The sequence below is a fragment of the Erythrolamprus reginae genome, chromosome 1 (assembly GCF_031021105.1).
Source record: "Erythrolamprus reginae isolate rEryReg1 chromosome 1, rEryReg1.hap1, whole genome shotgun sequence".
In the NCBI taxonomy this organism is placed as follows: Eukaryota; Metazoa; Chordata; class Lepidosauria; order Squamata; family Dipsadidae; genus Erythrolamprus; species Erythrolamprus reginae.
In genome coordinates, this window is record NC_091950.1 from 148,846,169 (window position 1) to 148,863,451 (window position 17,283).

The following is a 17,283-nucleotide window of genomic DNA, read 5'->3' on the forward strand; positions in this document are numbered from 1 at the left end:
ACACACCTGCCCGATCGCCTGGGCGCGCCACTGCCCCCCTCTTCTGCAAGCCGCTACGGCGGGGTGGCTCCTCCTTTCCCTCGCCTCCCCTCCTCCGATTCTTCCAAATCCCCTCCCCACCTGTCCCTTGGCTCCCCGCCCCTCCGGCCGAGACCCCCCCTCCAGGCTAGAGCCTGGGGTCACCCTCCCCATCCACCCCCAAATCTCGATTAGGAGGGTCGGCACTGGCATTTCAAACTGGAAAGCGACCCCCCCCCCCTCCCACTTGTCCCTAGGCGATCTTAAGGAGCTGGGGAGATCTTCTGCTTCGCAGCCTCTTAGGGTAGCAGCCGCCGCTCTCGAGGAATTAATAGCAATAGCAGGAATTAATAATTTAATTTAAATCAAGGGTTTTTAACTGTTTTCCTGTTTTAATCATTGGATTAAACTAAATAATAATTAAAAAAATAATAATTTGTATTTTGTATTCTTGTTGGGGGGCGCTCCGAGTGTTCGGAAAGGGGCGGCATACAAATCTAATGAATGAATGAATGAATGAATGAATGAATGAATGAATGAATGAATGAATGATAGAAATTAATTAATTATTAATTAATTAATTAATTAAAAGGAATTAATAGCATTAGCATTTATACAGCTTCAGGCTCCTTTTGCAGCCCCCTCTAAGCAGTTTGCAGAATCAGCGTATTGCCCCCCCCCCCAACAATCTATACTGCTCAAAAAAAATAAAGGGAACACTCAAAGAACACGTCCTAGATCTGAATGAATGAAATATTCCCAAGGAATACTTTGTTCTGTACCGAGTTGTATGTGCACAACAGCATGTGAAATGGATTGTCCGTCAGTGTTGCTTCCTAAGTGGACAGTTTGATTTCACAGACGTTTGGTTTACTTGTTATATTGTGTTGTTTAAGTATTCCCTTTATTTTATTTTATTTTTTGAGCAGTGTAAGTCCTCATTTTTTCCACCTCGGAAGGAAGGGAGGCTGAGTCAACCTTGAGCCGGCGGTGAGATTTGAACTGCTGAACTACGGCTAGCAGTTAACTGAAGTAGCCTGCGGTGCTGCGCTCAAACCACTGCGCCACCTATCCTATCCTATTATTCTATTCTGTTAAAACAGAAGAGGTTTGATTGGGTCTTCTCCGTTTTGAGTTTTTATTTTGTTTTAGCCGAAAAGCCCAATGCTTTTGGACTCGACCGCTGCCAGCGGAAAGAGATATGTGTAATACACACTGCTCAAAAAAAAAAAAAAAAAAAGGGAACACTTTAACAACACAATATAACTCCACGTAAGTCAAACCTCTGTGAAATCAAACTGTCCACTTAGGAAGCAACACTGACTGACCATCAATTTCACATGCTGTTATGCACATTCACCTTTGTACAGAACAAAGTATTCAATGAGAATATTTCATTCATTCAGATCTAGGATGTGTTCCTAGAGTGTTCCTAATATTTTTTTTGAGCAGTATATATAACTTAAGAATGTGCCTTGCAGCGCTAGGTTCCTATTGAAAGGCACCCTTATTGACGCAGGGGTGAAATCTGGCAGGTTCTGACAGGTTCCGGAGAAATAGTAGTGGAGATTCTGAGTAGTTCTGAGAATGGGCAAACACTCCCTCTGGCTGGCCCCAGAGTAGAGAGGGAATGGAGATTTTGCGGTAGCCTTCCCCTGCCATACCCACCAAGCCACGCCCACAGAACTGGTAGTAAACAAATTTGGGTTTCACCCCTGTATTGAGTCAGAAGCACAGAGGGCCAGTCCCATGTTGTCTAACGTAGGGGTCTCCAACCTTGGCAACTTTGAGCCTGGATGACTTCAACTCCCAGAATTCAACTCCCAGAAATTCTGGGAATTGAAGTCTGCCAGAGCTGAGAGTTGTGAAGGTTGGAGAGACCTCCTGGGGTCTAATGTCTGTATTAAAAATGGGCACAGAAGGCTCAGGAAGGTACAACCTGACACAAGGGCTGGGCTTTTCAACAGCTCCAAACTTGCTGCAGAGATATCAATATCTGTGAGAACTGGAATGTTTTTGCCTGGCTCAGTTAAAGAGGTCTCTGTAATTTCTCAGGAGATAAATTCCACCTTTGTTTTATTGGGAAACCCAGTAGTATGACAGATGGAGATTCTGGTCCATCTCAAATTACAGCAGCAGTACATGTATTATATAGTGTTGGTTATGACCTATAAAGCCCTTCATAGCATCGGACCAGAATGTCTCTGGGACCGCCTTCTGCCGCACGAATCCCAGCGACCAGTTAGGTCCCACAGAGTTGGCCTTCTCCAGGTCCCATCGACTAAATAATGTCGTTTGGCGGGACCCAGGGGAAGAGCCTTCTCTGTGGCGGCCCCGACCCTCTGGAACCAACTCCCCCCAGATATCAGAGTTGCCCCCACCCTCCTTGCCTTTCATAAGCTCTTAAAAACCCACCTCTGTCGTCAGGCATGGGGGAATTGAAATATTCCCTTCCCCTAGGCTTATAAAATTTATGTATGGTATGATTGTATGTATGACTGATCTCTTAAATTGGGGTTTTTAGATTTTTTAAATATTAGATTTGTTTACGTTGTCTTTTTATTGTTGTTAGCCGTCCCGAGTCTGCGGAGAGGGGCGGCATTCAAATCAAATCAAATCAAATCAAATCAGCCTGTAGTCATTGAAGGGCTATCAAAAATTTTACTACCACACTATGGGCATGGCTTATGCATTTTCTTTTAACATCTTTCAGTGCATATTGGGTGCTCTGGGGTGGAGCTCCATTTTTATTACCCCATTGCATCCCCCTTCCCATCCAGGGAGTAGCTCACCCCTGCCTGTGGTGCTGTGTCTCCTGGCTCTGGCAATGCGAGTGACAAGTGAGGAAGGGAATCTTACTGACTTCTAGGCTGTTGCAGATGGAAACATTGGCTGTCAAATTTAAACAGACCCATAACTCTCACAACCTGCTACAGGTGCTGAATCCCCATGCTCTGCTAAACCATAAACAAGGATGTACAAGCCACATTCACACAAATTGTTTCAACTTCTACCCTTAAAGTGACACTATAGAGCTCTGCATAGCAGAACAACAAGAACACAAGGATAGCCCCCCCATGCCATCACTCAGCTAAACAACTAATTCCCATAACACTAAGACTGTATTATTATTATTCTCATCCTTACTAGTACATATCTCTTCCCATTTAAGACTAGATCAAAGTTTCTTGTATCTTTACAACTTATATTGTTTTTATTGTTTCCTGGTATGATTTAATTGCTTATTAGTATCCTATGACTATCACTAAGTGTTGTAGCTTAGGATTCTTGACAAATTTCTTTTTTTATGGACACTCAGAGCTTGTGCACCAAAGACAAATTCCTTGTGTGTCTAGTCACACTTGGCCAATAAAAATTCCTATTCTATTTTCTCTAAGTTTATATAACATATGAAGTTGAAGAAAAATTACAACGGGTCTTTGCACATGGCTACACCCCTTGGTCTCCCCCAACCCATCCTCTGCTCCTTTCTGTGGAATTATTGTTGCCAATGGTTATAGGCTCCACCCTTCTGATTTGTCCACTACTTGTTGATCTGTGAACTACTGGCATTTGCCAGAACTACTGATATGTTCCCAACCCTTGCCAGCCAGAAACTTGATTTTTTTTTTTAAATTCCCACAAGGAAGTCCCTGTAGGAATGTGGAGCAAAAATAATTCTATTGTGGCTAATACTCTAATTGTAATCAGCGTTCTTTTCTATTTCTAGTTTTCACAGGTATTTAGGTAATTTGTCACCAATGCACCTAAATTCCACAAGTTAATATTGCACTACCTGCTCATTTGTTAGCTTCTATTTAGGGTTTTTTTTTTAAATCATTTTGTTTGGATTATATTCAAACTTTGGGGAGGTGTAATCTAGATCTAATCTAATCTAGGTGAAATGTTAATATATAGTGCTAGTCCATGTATGATACACTATAAGTAAATAAGTATAGTAATCATTTGGGGAGGTAATTCTCATGTAGTTCTAATACAATTAATAAAATTATTCTTTTTAAATTTAAAAAAAAACCTAGGAATGTCTATGGTGACTATCTCAGGACTCAGTTTTATTATCTGAACTGAACTTCACCTTTAGTAATACGATTAAAGCAAATAGATAAGTTTTTCCTGCATTATGCATAATTTTATAACATTTCATCAGTATTCTGTTCTTTTTTAAAACACATAATAAATAATTAAAAATGCAGTCCAACATATAAAATCTTTTTCCCCTTTAGCTCCAACATTACATTTTTAAAGACAAAGAAACAATGTATTATGGTGTTACATAGAAATAGATAGCCCTTAGATATTACAGGACTCTATATTCCTTCTGTTAGGTATAGACAATCAGATTCACATGTGCAGAATGCAAGCTATTTGCATATATTTTGCATATAATTTACATACAAAAGCTAACTATTTCTGCATATAATATGGGAGTCCCCCCCCCCCCCCCAGTTTAGCAGCCTGCTCTTGGGAACAAGTAGATGATGCCCTTAGGATATTGGTCCTAGCCCTTTTGTAGTTATGCAATAACTCCAGACTATCTCCCCAATTCACCTCTTCTCCTTGCCAGGCTGGGAATTTCCTAACTTTCTATTTTATTATTTGTTTGTTTGTCTTCTATGCTGCCCTTCTTAAAGTGACTCAGGGCCGCCTATCTCCTTGATAGGCAAGCCTGGTTTTAGTAGGTAGAGCTAAACAGCATTCAAAAGATCAAATTTTTCACCATTGCTACATTTTCTCTAATAATTCATCCTTTATATTGTTTCTTGGGAAGCCTAAACCTACTTCTGAATAGACCTGGAAAGAATTGCACTTTTCTATCCTAAGTGATCATATCTCTACCTAACTTGGACATGGGGCAAACTACAAGAATGTAAACATCTCAAAATGTGGACTGTGTGACATCAGGATGCAATCCTTGGCCTTTTTGGGTTTGTGGGCTTTGTTGTGACATATTTTTCAGCATCTACCTGGCCTGCTGAAGTCTATGGTGATTCAGAATAATCTTCTGACCTTTTGATGAATACTTGCTTGCCCTTTTTAATCTAATTGGGAGTTAATTTTACTGTAATAACATCACTGATATATTTTATCTTTCCAGGAAAGATGGCCTACTCAGACATTTTCAGCATTTAACTTTTTAAAAATAACAACTGATTTATTGATGTGAAGTAAGACTATTATTAATATTGAATTGGCTTAAATTGTGTTAAGTGATTATGGATATTATGAAAACATAAAGAGTAATGAATTGTGTACTAACTTTCACAAGGTTTTCAAATTTTAACTATTTCACCTTCAATCATTCCTTGCTGTAAGACTATCCTATTAGACAAGTACACAAGTAATAACATTTCAAATCAGATAGTTTTTCTCATTGAAACGGTCGAACGTTCTCTATTTGTAGATTTAGATATAATACAATTTTCTCTCAAATAAAAAGAAAGTTCATTGTTCATTGTTATTTTTTAAAAATCAATTGAGCTTGACTTGAGAGAGAGAGAGGGAGAGGGAGAGAGACTTATCTTTTAGCATCCAATTTAACTATAGCACATGGTTGAAGACTTGTGGACTTCAACTCCCAGAACTGAAACTCAAAAGATGAATGAAGTGATAAATAAATTATTTGCTATCATATTTCAGATGTAAAGGTATTTGCTTTGCCCATAGATCTTATCACTTAATTGATCTTTTGACTTATTTTCTTAAAATCAATTTTTTTTAATCAATCTGGGATATGGACTTGTTCTACCTTAAGTAGAAAATATTTCTTCAAATGTTGCTTTGGTCCTAAATTATTACTGATTGTCTAAAGCAGGGGTCTCCAACCTTGGCAACTTTAAGACTTGTGGACTTCAACTCCCAGAATTGAGAGTTTCAATTCTGGGAGTTGAAGTCCACAAGTCTTTAACCTTGTGCTATAGTTAAATTGGATGCTAAAATATAAGTCTCTCCCCCCCCCCACTCTCTCTCTCAAGTCAAGCTCAATTGATCTTTTAAAAATAACAATGAACAAATTGTCTAAATGCTAACCACCTCTGATCTTCTTTAGGGTTTGGCTTGGTTTGATTTTGTTTTGTTTTTGAGATCAGCCAAAGTCAGTGAGTACTCCCACCTGCTGTGCTCACAAAAAAATATTCAGCCAAGTTAGAAAAGGCTGGTATATCAATCCCCAGTTTTTCCCAGATTGTTCTAAAGCTGTGTGTGTGAATGCAAGTGTTGGGTGGGGTGTGTATGTGCATATTTATTTCCTAAATTATCAATTCCAAGCAGAGGTAGCATTAAGATGGTTCTCATTGGTTTGTGTGAACCATTTGCAGAAATTTGGCCAAGGTCGCCAAGCTTCTAACAATGGTCAGTTGGCCACAATCCCAAACAGGTCACCCAGTTCTTCATACATGTGCATCCCATTGCTTTGCAAGTCCAATGGGATGTGCATGCTTGAAAAATATGGTGGTGATGGCACAGCAGCAGCTTTTTCCACAACCTCTGGTACTTTTTGGCAGTCTGCAGCCAGCTACTGCCTCTTTGAGAGCCACTTTGCAGTTGCGGTGGCTGGCTGAGGGCCACTGAAAACTTGGTCAGTGTCTTACAGACTCTGAACCAGCTGCCACAGAAGATAAGTAGCCCAAACAAAGAGACGGTGGTAGGGGAGGAAGTGGGGCTGGACCAGGACCACTAAAGGGGGGGAAACGGGGGTGAAGGGAGGGTGATGGTAGATAAGGAAATTCCAAAAATGTTCCTACCTTTTCCTGTGGGCATAACTGTATATTATATTTATATTTAATTGGATTTTGTTGTGGCTAGCTCTGGCCCAGCTCCTGCCCCAAGGACTGTGGATGTGGGGAAGACATCCACATGCTGCAGGCCTGTTTTGCCCCCCCTGGTGGAATCTGCTGATGAAGGCTCCTCTGACCAAGAAGACATGAGTGACAGGGAGGAGGAGAGTGTGGCAGACAGCTCAGAAGGAGATCAATTATCTAGCTCCTCCTTGGATTCAGAACAAGAGTTAATGATACAGCCATGCATGCGGAGAGCGATGCATAGGCAACAACAACTGAGAGATTATTATCAAAGAAAATGAGGCCACCTGTGGTTGGGTGGGGCTGTGGTAATTAGTGAGGCTGCTATAAATAGCAGCCTGTGGGTTTGCCATTGTGGAAGATTATCTGATCGTTGTGTTTCGTGACTGCTTTACTGACTTTGACTTTTTGTGTGCTGATTTTTCCCGCTTTGAAACTAAACCAGAGCAAAGTGTGTTTCACTTTGTGAAAGAAGAAGGACTGTGAATTACCTCACAGCTGCAAGCTAAGTATCATAGAACTGATAAGGGACTTGTACAAATTACCAGTTTGCTTGGAGACGAGTGCTCTTTGCTATACCAAAAGAGGGCTTAGGGTAAGTGAATTTTCATTATAAAGAACACTGTTTTGAATTTTCAAACGTGTGTGTGTCTGAAATTTGTACCTGTGAATTTTTGGGAGGAGTCTACCAGAGAGCTCGACAGAACAGGATTTATATGCTGCCTCTCTCCAAGGATTTGGGGCAGCTCACAGCACATGTAGTAGACATAACAATACAATAAATCCAATTAATATAATTTTTTAAAAAATTAAAAATTCTAAAACATTTAAAAAAACATTCATTAACATTCATGACCCTGTAGGGGGTCATGTGACTAAGTGGGCATGAGTGACATCAAATTGGCCATGCCCACTTAGTCACATGCCTCCCCATCTAGCCACACCCACCGAATCATAGAAAGTTTTTTGAAACCCACCATTGGTTCCAGGTATTTCAATATTGACTCATCAACGATTCTAATTGTTATTTCTTCATTTGTGATATTTCTTCATTCGTCCTTTTTCCCCATATATTTACCAAAAGGGGAAGAGCCTTCTCTGTGGCAGCCCCGACTCTCTGGAACCAGCTCCCCCCAGAGATTAGAACTGCCCCTACCCTCCTTGCCTTTTGCAAACTCCTTAAAACCCACCTTTGTCGTCAGGGAAACTGAGACATCTCCCCCGGGCCTATACAATTTATGTATGGTATGCTTGTGTGTATGTCTGTTTAATAATGGGGTTTTTAAAATATTTTAAATTGTAAATTATTAGATTTGTCATGAACTGTATTTATTATGTTGTGAGCCGCCCCGAGTCTACAGAAAGGGGTGGCATACAAATCTAATAAAATAAATAAATAAATAAAATTATTTTGACTCGCGAGCAGTGACTGTGGGCATATACAAATGCTCGCCATATGCTCTTTTTTAAAAAAAACCAAAACAGATATGTGCTTGGTGTATTCCTCCAGAGGGGAAAAAATAGATGTGTAAAATTGTATGTCTGGGAGCAGGAAGAAGGAAATTATCACTCACCTTTAGTTAACTATGTTTATTCAAGATGATGGATCCTAGGGCAAGCCATAGCTATGAATTAGTTCATAATTGTTTCAAATGAGAAGATTAATCAAAATAAGCTATCAACAACACTATGTAGCTTTTTTTAAACTTTTCCTTCCTCGATAGGTTTGTTTATCTGTCTGTGCATGTGCATTTGTGTGTGTGTATTTATCCAAAAAAGTCATTTAACACCTTAGCTGTGCCAGAAAAAATTCTGCCAATGAAAAAGCAGAGCTGTCATTACCCAACATCTCTTTCCTTTCCACCAAGGCCATAAACATGAGAGGGAAATAAGCTTTTCATAAAGACAGGAATCAGCCAAACAATTAATTTTGTCCTTATCTCTTCTGGTGGTAATTTAGCATTTTCTATGCCCCCCCTTCCCTCTTGTGAGGGAGAGAATTGCATGGATCAAAGGTTAAAGAGTCCATGCGTCAATCTAAAGTCAACAATTTGCTCTGCATGAGGAATCTCTCTAAATAGCAAGTGAAGGTCTTTATGTTTTGCTGGGAAACCTGGAGGGAAGGCAAGGGGAAAAAAAAAGACGGCGGAATAAGTAAAATGTACCAAAATTAATCTATCTTACATTGGCAACTGAAAATATCTCCAAATTCTGACTGTCTCTTGGTGCTTGTACTGAGTAATTCTTCAAAATTATATTCGATTCTGGAATATTTTGCATATTATTCTATTCCCTCAGGCCCAACAGACTTTCTTCCTGCACTTACTGAAGAATCTTTCCCCAAAATAGGCTCTTCTGACCATTAAGACCTTTGAAAAGTGTTCGGAAACTTCAGATCATGCAGAATGTGGCTGCGAGAGCGTCCCCAGATATGCCCATATTTCGTCAACACTCCGCGGCTTGCACTGGCTGCCCATCAGTTTCCGGTCACAATTCAAAGTGTTGGTTATGACCTATAAAGTCCTACATGGCATCGAACCAGAATATCTCCAGGACCACCTTCTGCCGCACGAATCCGAGTGACCGATTAGGTCCCACAGAGTTGGCCTTCTCCGGGTACCGTCGACTAAACAATTATTTTCCTTTTCTGTCATGAGGGAAGAGTTTATTAATTTATATAACTGTGACAGGAATATTGTACAGGAAATCAGCTAGCTCACGTCTCCAACAAAGTTACTGATTAACAGCCTCCAAAATCCTTTAAACTCACAGCAAACATACAAATTAATTTAACAATTATTTCAGATTGTAAACACCCACAAGCAAACATACAAAACTCAATTAACACGGTGTAAACATAATTATAATGCTGCATCATATCACTTGATTTAATCAACCCCTTCTCCAAATCAACAGGTACACACACACACTCCACTCAGGTGTCACCCTAGAACCAGCACGCACACACATTCATAACCTCAAGACCTATGCCAAGGACAAACTCCCCTATAAAACGGCCCTTTTGTACCTCTTTTCTCTGATGCTACCCCCACCGGCACACCTCTTTGCACTGGAGAATAAGTAAATCTCCTTTCCTAACAGCTGTCTGGATTTCATTTTGATTTATTCTTGCACAAGCCCGGCTTGAGTTGGAACCCCAAATTATTTTCCTGACAGTCACAATTCACAATACTTCGCCTTAAGCACCCTCCAGACAACAGAAGCAAGCTAATCTAATGATGTCATAAATTAAGACCTACGGGGTCCCTGCCAGTCGTGATAAGATGGCAAAAGTACCTGGCCTCAAATGGAAAGGAGTTTAAAGGATTTTTGGCACAGTTTGGGGTGTAACAAGTATGATTGCTTACAAGTTACAAGTATGATTGTTTACCATCAAAAAATTGCTAGTGTCCCAAGCCAGAAAGCAGGTATTCTGAAATATGTGGTAGAGATTCAAGTGCGCAGGTGAGCTTAACATAAAAATGACCCCGGCAAGAGATTCCAGGAGCTGCCTGACTTAAAGACAAACGTTTCTTCATTTTAGAAACACATTGACTGCATTTATTGCATGCACTAATCCATAATGTGGTTTCTTTGGTTCTGTTGTACTGCATTTCAAGATCCAAGACAAAATAAAAGCCAAGAAGCATCAAAGATGCAACTGCTTTGAAGTTAATACAACTATTAAAGCAACTTCACCATTTTTCCCCTCCTAGTTTTATTTAGTAGTGAAGAGCTGGATGGTCACATGAGATTTGAAGGGCTTCTGAATCACTTTTGAAACATATACTGGGGAAAGAAATCTACACTTTAACAAGCGCCTGAAAAGGCTTAAATATTATGGTAAGCCAAATGTGGTTTTGCTTGGTTTGGGCTTAGCATTCAACAACTGCCACTTGAGCAGTCATGGGTCTTCCTAGATATGCCCATGTTTCTACAGCACTTCGCAAGCTGCACTGGCTGCCGATTAGTCTCTGAACACAATTCAAAGTGTTGGTTATGACCAGTGAAGGGCTACCAAAATTTTTACCAACACACTGTGGCTGTGGCTTATGCAGGACACCCTGCATTTTCTTTCAACATCTTTCAGTGCAAATTGGGTACTCTGGGGTGGAGCTCCATTTTTGCTACCCCACTGTGTCGATGTCATCGTCCCCCAGTCCGGGTAGTAGCCCACCCCTGGTTATGATCTATAAAGCTCTACATGGCACCGGGCCAGATTACTTATGGGACCATCTTCTGCCTCATGCATCCCGGTGACTGGTCAGGTCCCACAGAGTCAGCCTTCTCCTGGTCCCATCAGCCAGACAATGCTGTCTGGTGGGGCCTAGGGGAAGAGCCTTCTCTGCAGCAGCCCCAGCCCTATGGAAAAAACTTCCTCCAGAGATCCGCACTGCCCCCACTCTCTCGCCTTCCATAAGGTTTTAAAAACACACTTCTGCCAACAGGCTTGGGGCCACTGAGTTTCCAATATCTAGCCCTGGCTAATGATTGAATGTATGGTGCATGATGGGATGAATGTGATTGATGAATTTTAAGTATTGGGATTTTAAGATTGTGTTTTAATCTAGATTTCTAACATGTTTCTGCACTCATTTTTGCTGCAAGCCGCCCTGAGTCTCAGGAGAAGGGCGGCATAGAAATTGAATGAATGAATGAATGAATGAATGAATGAATGAACGAACTAGGCTTATTTCACCAATTAAAAAATTATGGCTTATCCCATGGTTATGGAACTCGCCATTCTTTATGTGCAGAACACATGGTTGGACCTAGCCACTCTTTAACCAGAGTTGGATTTGATAGCATTTACATAGAAACATAGAAGATTGACGGCAGAAAAAGACCTCATGGTCCATCTAGTCTGCCCTTTTACTATTTCCTGCATTTTATCTTAGGATGGATATATGTTTATCCCAGGCATGTTTCAATTTAATTACTGTGGATTTACCAACCACGTCTGCTGGAAGTTTGTTCCAAACATCTACTACTCTTTCAGTAAAATAATATTTTCTCATATTGCTTCTGATCTTTCCCACAACTAACCTCAGATTGTGTCTCCTTGTTCTTGTGTTCATTTTCCCATTAAAAACACTTCCCTCCTGGACCTTATTTAACCCTTTAACATATTTAAATGTTTTGATCATGTCCCCCCTTTCCCTTCTGTCCTCCAGACTATACAGATTGAGTTTTAATGAACTTTAATGGTCTTTCTGGCTTTTGCTGACCATTAAATCTGCCTTATTGTCCAATGGAGGGGCTAGTTAATACAACTGAATATTCCCATTCCATCCAAATCCAGAGAGTCCGAAATGATGCAAAATATTTTGGAAAAATGAAATCTTCCTCTCGTGGCTATTGGCTTTTTAGGGAATAACTGAGGAACAGCAGGGATAAGACCAGAAGAAAAAGTCCAAGGAGAACAAGGATATAGGACTGGGGACTCAATAGACAAGCTAGCTGGAAGGGGCGGACATCCGAGAGTGATAGATGCCAGCGGTGTTGATGAGTTCAGAGTCTGCAGGTCATCAATCAGGTCGAAGTCAGATTAAGGTGCCCAGGTTCTGATTAGCTTCATTTCCCACGGAAGGAAGGTGGGGGTCCATTCTCATCTGTCACAACTCAGCTGACAGCTCACTTGACCAGCAGTATGGAGGAAATAGGAGATGGGAGATGGAAAATGAGATTATTGCTTTCCTGGTCAGAAATAAAGAAAAGAAACAAGACCAGAAGAGGATTCACCTATAGTTGTATGGCATGGGGCAACAGCAACAGCAGGGTGGAATAAATGACAAATTTGAGGAAACTCAGAATAGAGGTGAGAGAGACAGTGTCCATAAAGATGAAATTAAATCTCCGGGACCGCCTTCTGCCACACGAATCCCAGCGACCAATTAGGTCCCACAGAGTGGGCCTTCTCCAGGTCCCATCAACTAAACAATGCCATTTGGCGGGACCCAGGGGAAGAGCCTTCTCTGTGGCAGCCCCGACCCTCTGGAACCAACTCCCCCCAGAGATTAGAATAGCCTCCTCCCTTCTTGCCTTTTGTAAGCTTCTTAAAACCCACCTCTGTCGTCAGGCATGGGGGAACTGAGATATTCTTTCCCCCTAGGCTTCTACAATTTATGCATGGTATGTTTGTATGTATGATTGATTTTAAAATAAGGGTTTTTAGCTACTTTAGTATTGGATTGTCGCATGTTGTTTTTACAACTGTTGTTAGCCGCCCCGAGTCTACGGAGAGGGGCGGCATACAAATCCAATAAAATGAAATGAAATGAAATCCTTGCCAGGAGAAAGATTGAAAGGAAACTGAAAGGTCGTGCAAACTTGAAAACAAGCAATCTCCATGTAATTAAACCTCCATGTAATTAAAACATCTGGTTCAAACCAAGGGTCTCCAACCTTGGCAGCTTTTAAGACTTGTGGACTTCAACTCTCAGCAAAGCTGGCTGAGGAACTCTGGGAGTTGAAGTCCACAAGTCTTAAAGTTTCCAGGGTTGGAGACTCACGGATTAAAACATACATTTAAAAATGGACAGGGGTTTATGGAAATAGAGGAGAATAGAGAAAAGTGGTTTAAGGAGAAAGACAGGGATAAAAAGGGGGGATGTTTAGAAAAGGGGCTGGGACTGGAGGTCTAAACTAACCTCCAGGATTGCTCACTTGCCATTGCGGTTGGGGCTGCTGGAAGTTGTAGTTCAATAAAGTGGGAGAGCTACCAGTTCTTGCCCTGAAGGCACTTGGACATTTTGAACCAGCCTTTTCAAAAAACATTGGGCTGCTTGGGGTGCCAAAACCGAAGGCTCCGATTAGGTTAGAACAAAGACATTGGCATTATCAATTGAAAGCTCCTTTTGGACTCAATCCATATGTCATAGTTTTATTTTTTTCTTTCTTTCATAGAAAGGAAAAAATAAAACTATGACATATGGATTTGAGTATTAAAAACATAGAAACAGAGAAGATTGATGGCAGAAAAAGACCTCAAGGTCCATCTAGTCTGCCCTTATACTATTTCCTGTATTTTATCTTACAATGGATATATGTTTATCCCAGGCATGTTTACATTCAGTTACTGTGGATTTACCAACCACGTCTGCTGGAAGTTTGTTCCAAGCATCTACTACTCTTTCAGTAAAATAATATTTTCTCACATTGCTTCTGATCTTTCCCACAACTAACCTCAGATTGTGTCCCCTTGTTCTTTTGTTCACTTTCCTATTAAAAACACTTCCCTCCTGATCCTATTTAACCCTTTAACATATTTAAATGTTTTGATCATGTCTCCCCTTTCCTTTCTGTCCTCCAGACTATACAGATTAAGTTCATTAAATCTTTCTGACTTTTGCTGACCATTAAATCTGCCATTGTCCAATGGAGGGGCTAATTAATACAATTGAATATTCCCATTCCATCCAAATCCAGAGAGTCCGAAATTATGCAAAATATTTGGGGAAAATGAAATCTTCCTCTTGTGGCTATTGGCTTTTTAGGGAATAACTGAGGAGCACATTCAGGTCAACTACTTGATTGGTTCCATCTCTATTCAAGGTCCCCAGACGAGTTGACAAAATCATGTCTTAAGGGCCTTTTGAAAAAGCAACAAGGTGAGGGGGAATTCTATTCCTGGGGCGATGATGTTCCATAAAGAAGGGGTCACCACTGAGAAGGCCCTTTTTCGGGGATGCATAGAAACATAGATTGATGGCAGAAAAAGACCTCATGGTCCATCTAGTCTGCCCTTATATTATCTTAGGGTGGATATATGTTTATCCCAGGCATGTTTAAATTCAGTTACTGTGGATTTACTAACCACGTCTGCTGGAAGTTTGTTCCAAGCATCTACTCCTCTTTCAGTAAAATAATATTTTCTCATGTTGCTTCTGATCTTTCCCCCAACTAACCTCAGATTGTTAATAGTAATACCTCTTATGCAGACATATGTAGACATATATTCAATACTCATGACATATGGATTTGGGTACTATTAGTAGTTATATATTATAAAAATATGTATTTTTATCATCTTTATAACCTATAAATATTATTAACACACGTAACTTTATATGTACATAACTTTTACCTCATGTATGCCAGCGACCTCCCCAGGTCCCATTGGCCAGGCAATGTTGTCTAGTGGGGCCTAGGGGAAGAGCCTTCTCTGTGGTGGCTCTCACCCTTTGGAACCAACTCACCCCAGAGAGTCGTACCGCCCCCACCCTCCTGGCCTTTCGCAAGGCCCTGAAGACCCATCTGTGCTTGCAGGCATGGGGGCCCATTAGTGTTAAGAGCTAACTCTGGCCACAAATGATTAAATTAGTTGGATGGATGTGGGTGATTGTGTTTTTAAGATAATGGGGTTTTAGAACTCCAGTTTAAATTATTTATTGATTTATTTATTTGAAGTCATTATTTTGTATATATTTTTGTTTCTATATATTTTTTTATTTTCTTGCACCTCTACTTTCTATTTTTCTGTATTCTCAATTATTTTCCATTGTCTCTTTTAACTATTAATATTTTTTTTTGTTTTACTTTAGAAACCTAATAGGAAAACATTAGGCTCAAACCTCCGGGATGCAGAATCAGTGCAGAGAGTCCCTTGCCAAACCAGCCACTAAAATGTCAGGAAGAAGCCATTCATTTGCACACTTTTCCACTTGACCTAACAACTCATTAAACCCAGTGGAGGCTGTTTGGAGAGCGGCTTTATTAAATAAACTGCATCTTTGAAGAGGTAACAGGTTGAGAGGAAATTTACCATGTTGACTTTCTCCTTCCCTTCCCTATTGCCTTTCCTGTTTCAATTCTTAGGTCCCCTCCAGGCAAACTCATAGCTCTCCCACCAATCTGCTTAATCCCACCCTTTAGTCAGGGGTGAGTTCTACTTACCTTCCTCACCAGTTCGCATCTCCAGGACTACCTTCTGCCGCACGAATCCCAGCGACCGATAAGGTCCCACAGAGTTGGCCTTCTCCGGGTCCCGTCGGCTAAACAATGTCGTTTGGCGGGTCCCAGGGGAGGAGCCTTCTCTGTGGCGGCCCCGACTCTCTGGAACCAGCTGCCCCCGGAGATTAGAACTGCCCCCACCCTCCTTGCCTTTCGTGAACTCCTCAAAACCCACCTTTGCCTCCAGGCATGGGGGAATTGAGATATCTCCCCCGGGCCTATACAATTTATGTATGGTATGTTTGTGTGTATGTTTGCTTAATAACAGGGTTTTTAAAATGTTTTTAAATTATTAGATTTGTCATGAATTGTTTTATTGCTGTTGTGAGTAAGTAAGTAAGTAAGCAAGTAAGTAAGTAAGTAAGTAAGTAAGTAAGTAAGTAAGTAAGTAAGTAAGTAAGTAAGTAAGTGAATAAGTGAATAAGTGAATAAGTGAATAAACGAACAAACGAACAAACGAACAAATGAACAAACAAATGACGGAAGCGCACATTTTATGAGCACGCATTTGTCACTTCCCGGAAATGACCCTCTGTGATGTTCAGTGCTATAAAAAACAAAGATGGCGTCACCTTTGATGCCGCTGAGAAAACCAGTTTGGGGGCGATGCAGGCCTGGGTTGCTGCCGGTTCCAGCTGCCAGTTCCAGCGACCCAGGCCACCAAGTTACTACCGATTTTATAGAATCGGTCCAAACCGGGAAGAATCCACCTCTGCCTCTAGGTTGTTCCTGTTGCTATCCTGCCACTCATCCATTGTTAGAAGGGCAAAATCAAGGGAGCATTTCGCTCTACAGGCCTAGGAGCATTTTACTCCCTGCGTAAAATACACACTGTTTCCATAAAACCAGTAGCAAGTTCTCCACACAATCACTGCATGGATGACCAGGCAAGGGGTTGCAGTCAGGGGTCTGTTTAAATTTGTCACCCAATTTTGCAAGATAGGAAAGGGCAAAATTGCAGACTTTCAGGACTGAGGACTTCTTAGAACACATGGATTCTGCTTCTAGCATGCTCGTTTTCTCCCGTGTGCTAAACATCATCCCAGATCAGCTTGTTCAGTCTCGGTGGTCTCTCGGGAAGATGTAAGGGCACACCTGGAAAGTATCAGTCTGAAAGCACCAGAAGGCTTTATTCCCACCCTTCTATCTTCCTCATTCCATCTTCATGGTATTTTCATTGGGTAGACATTCTAGCATCATCAAGAGGACCTGGATAAACCGGCCCATTTTCCCAGGACCTTGGGCGTTAATTAATGTCAGCTCCTTAAAGAGATAGTAGCTGTTTATTATGATTTCTCTCTGGCTGCTGATTAACCAAGTCAGTGCTGCCATTTCTCCTCCACAGCAAGATTAAAATTAAAGTGGGTGACGAGGCGAGCTGCTTTCAAGAAGGGTGGGAAATCTGGTAGCAGAATAATAAAAAGGAGGCAGCTGATGGAGAAGCCAAGTCTTGCAGCTGGGGAATTGTAAAGCTACCAACTTTTGGTTATTTCAA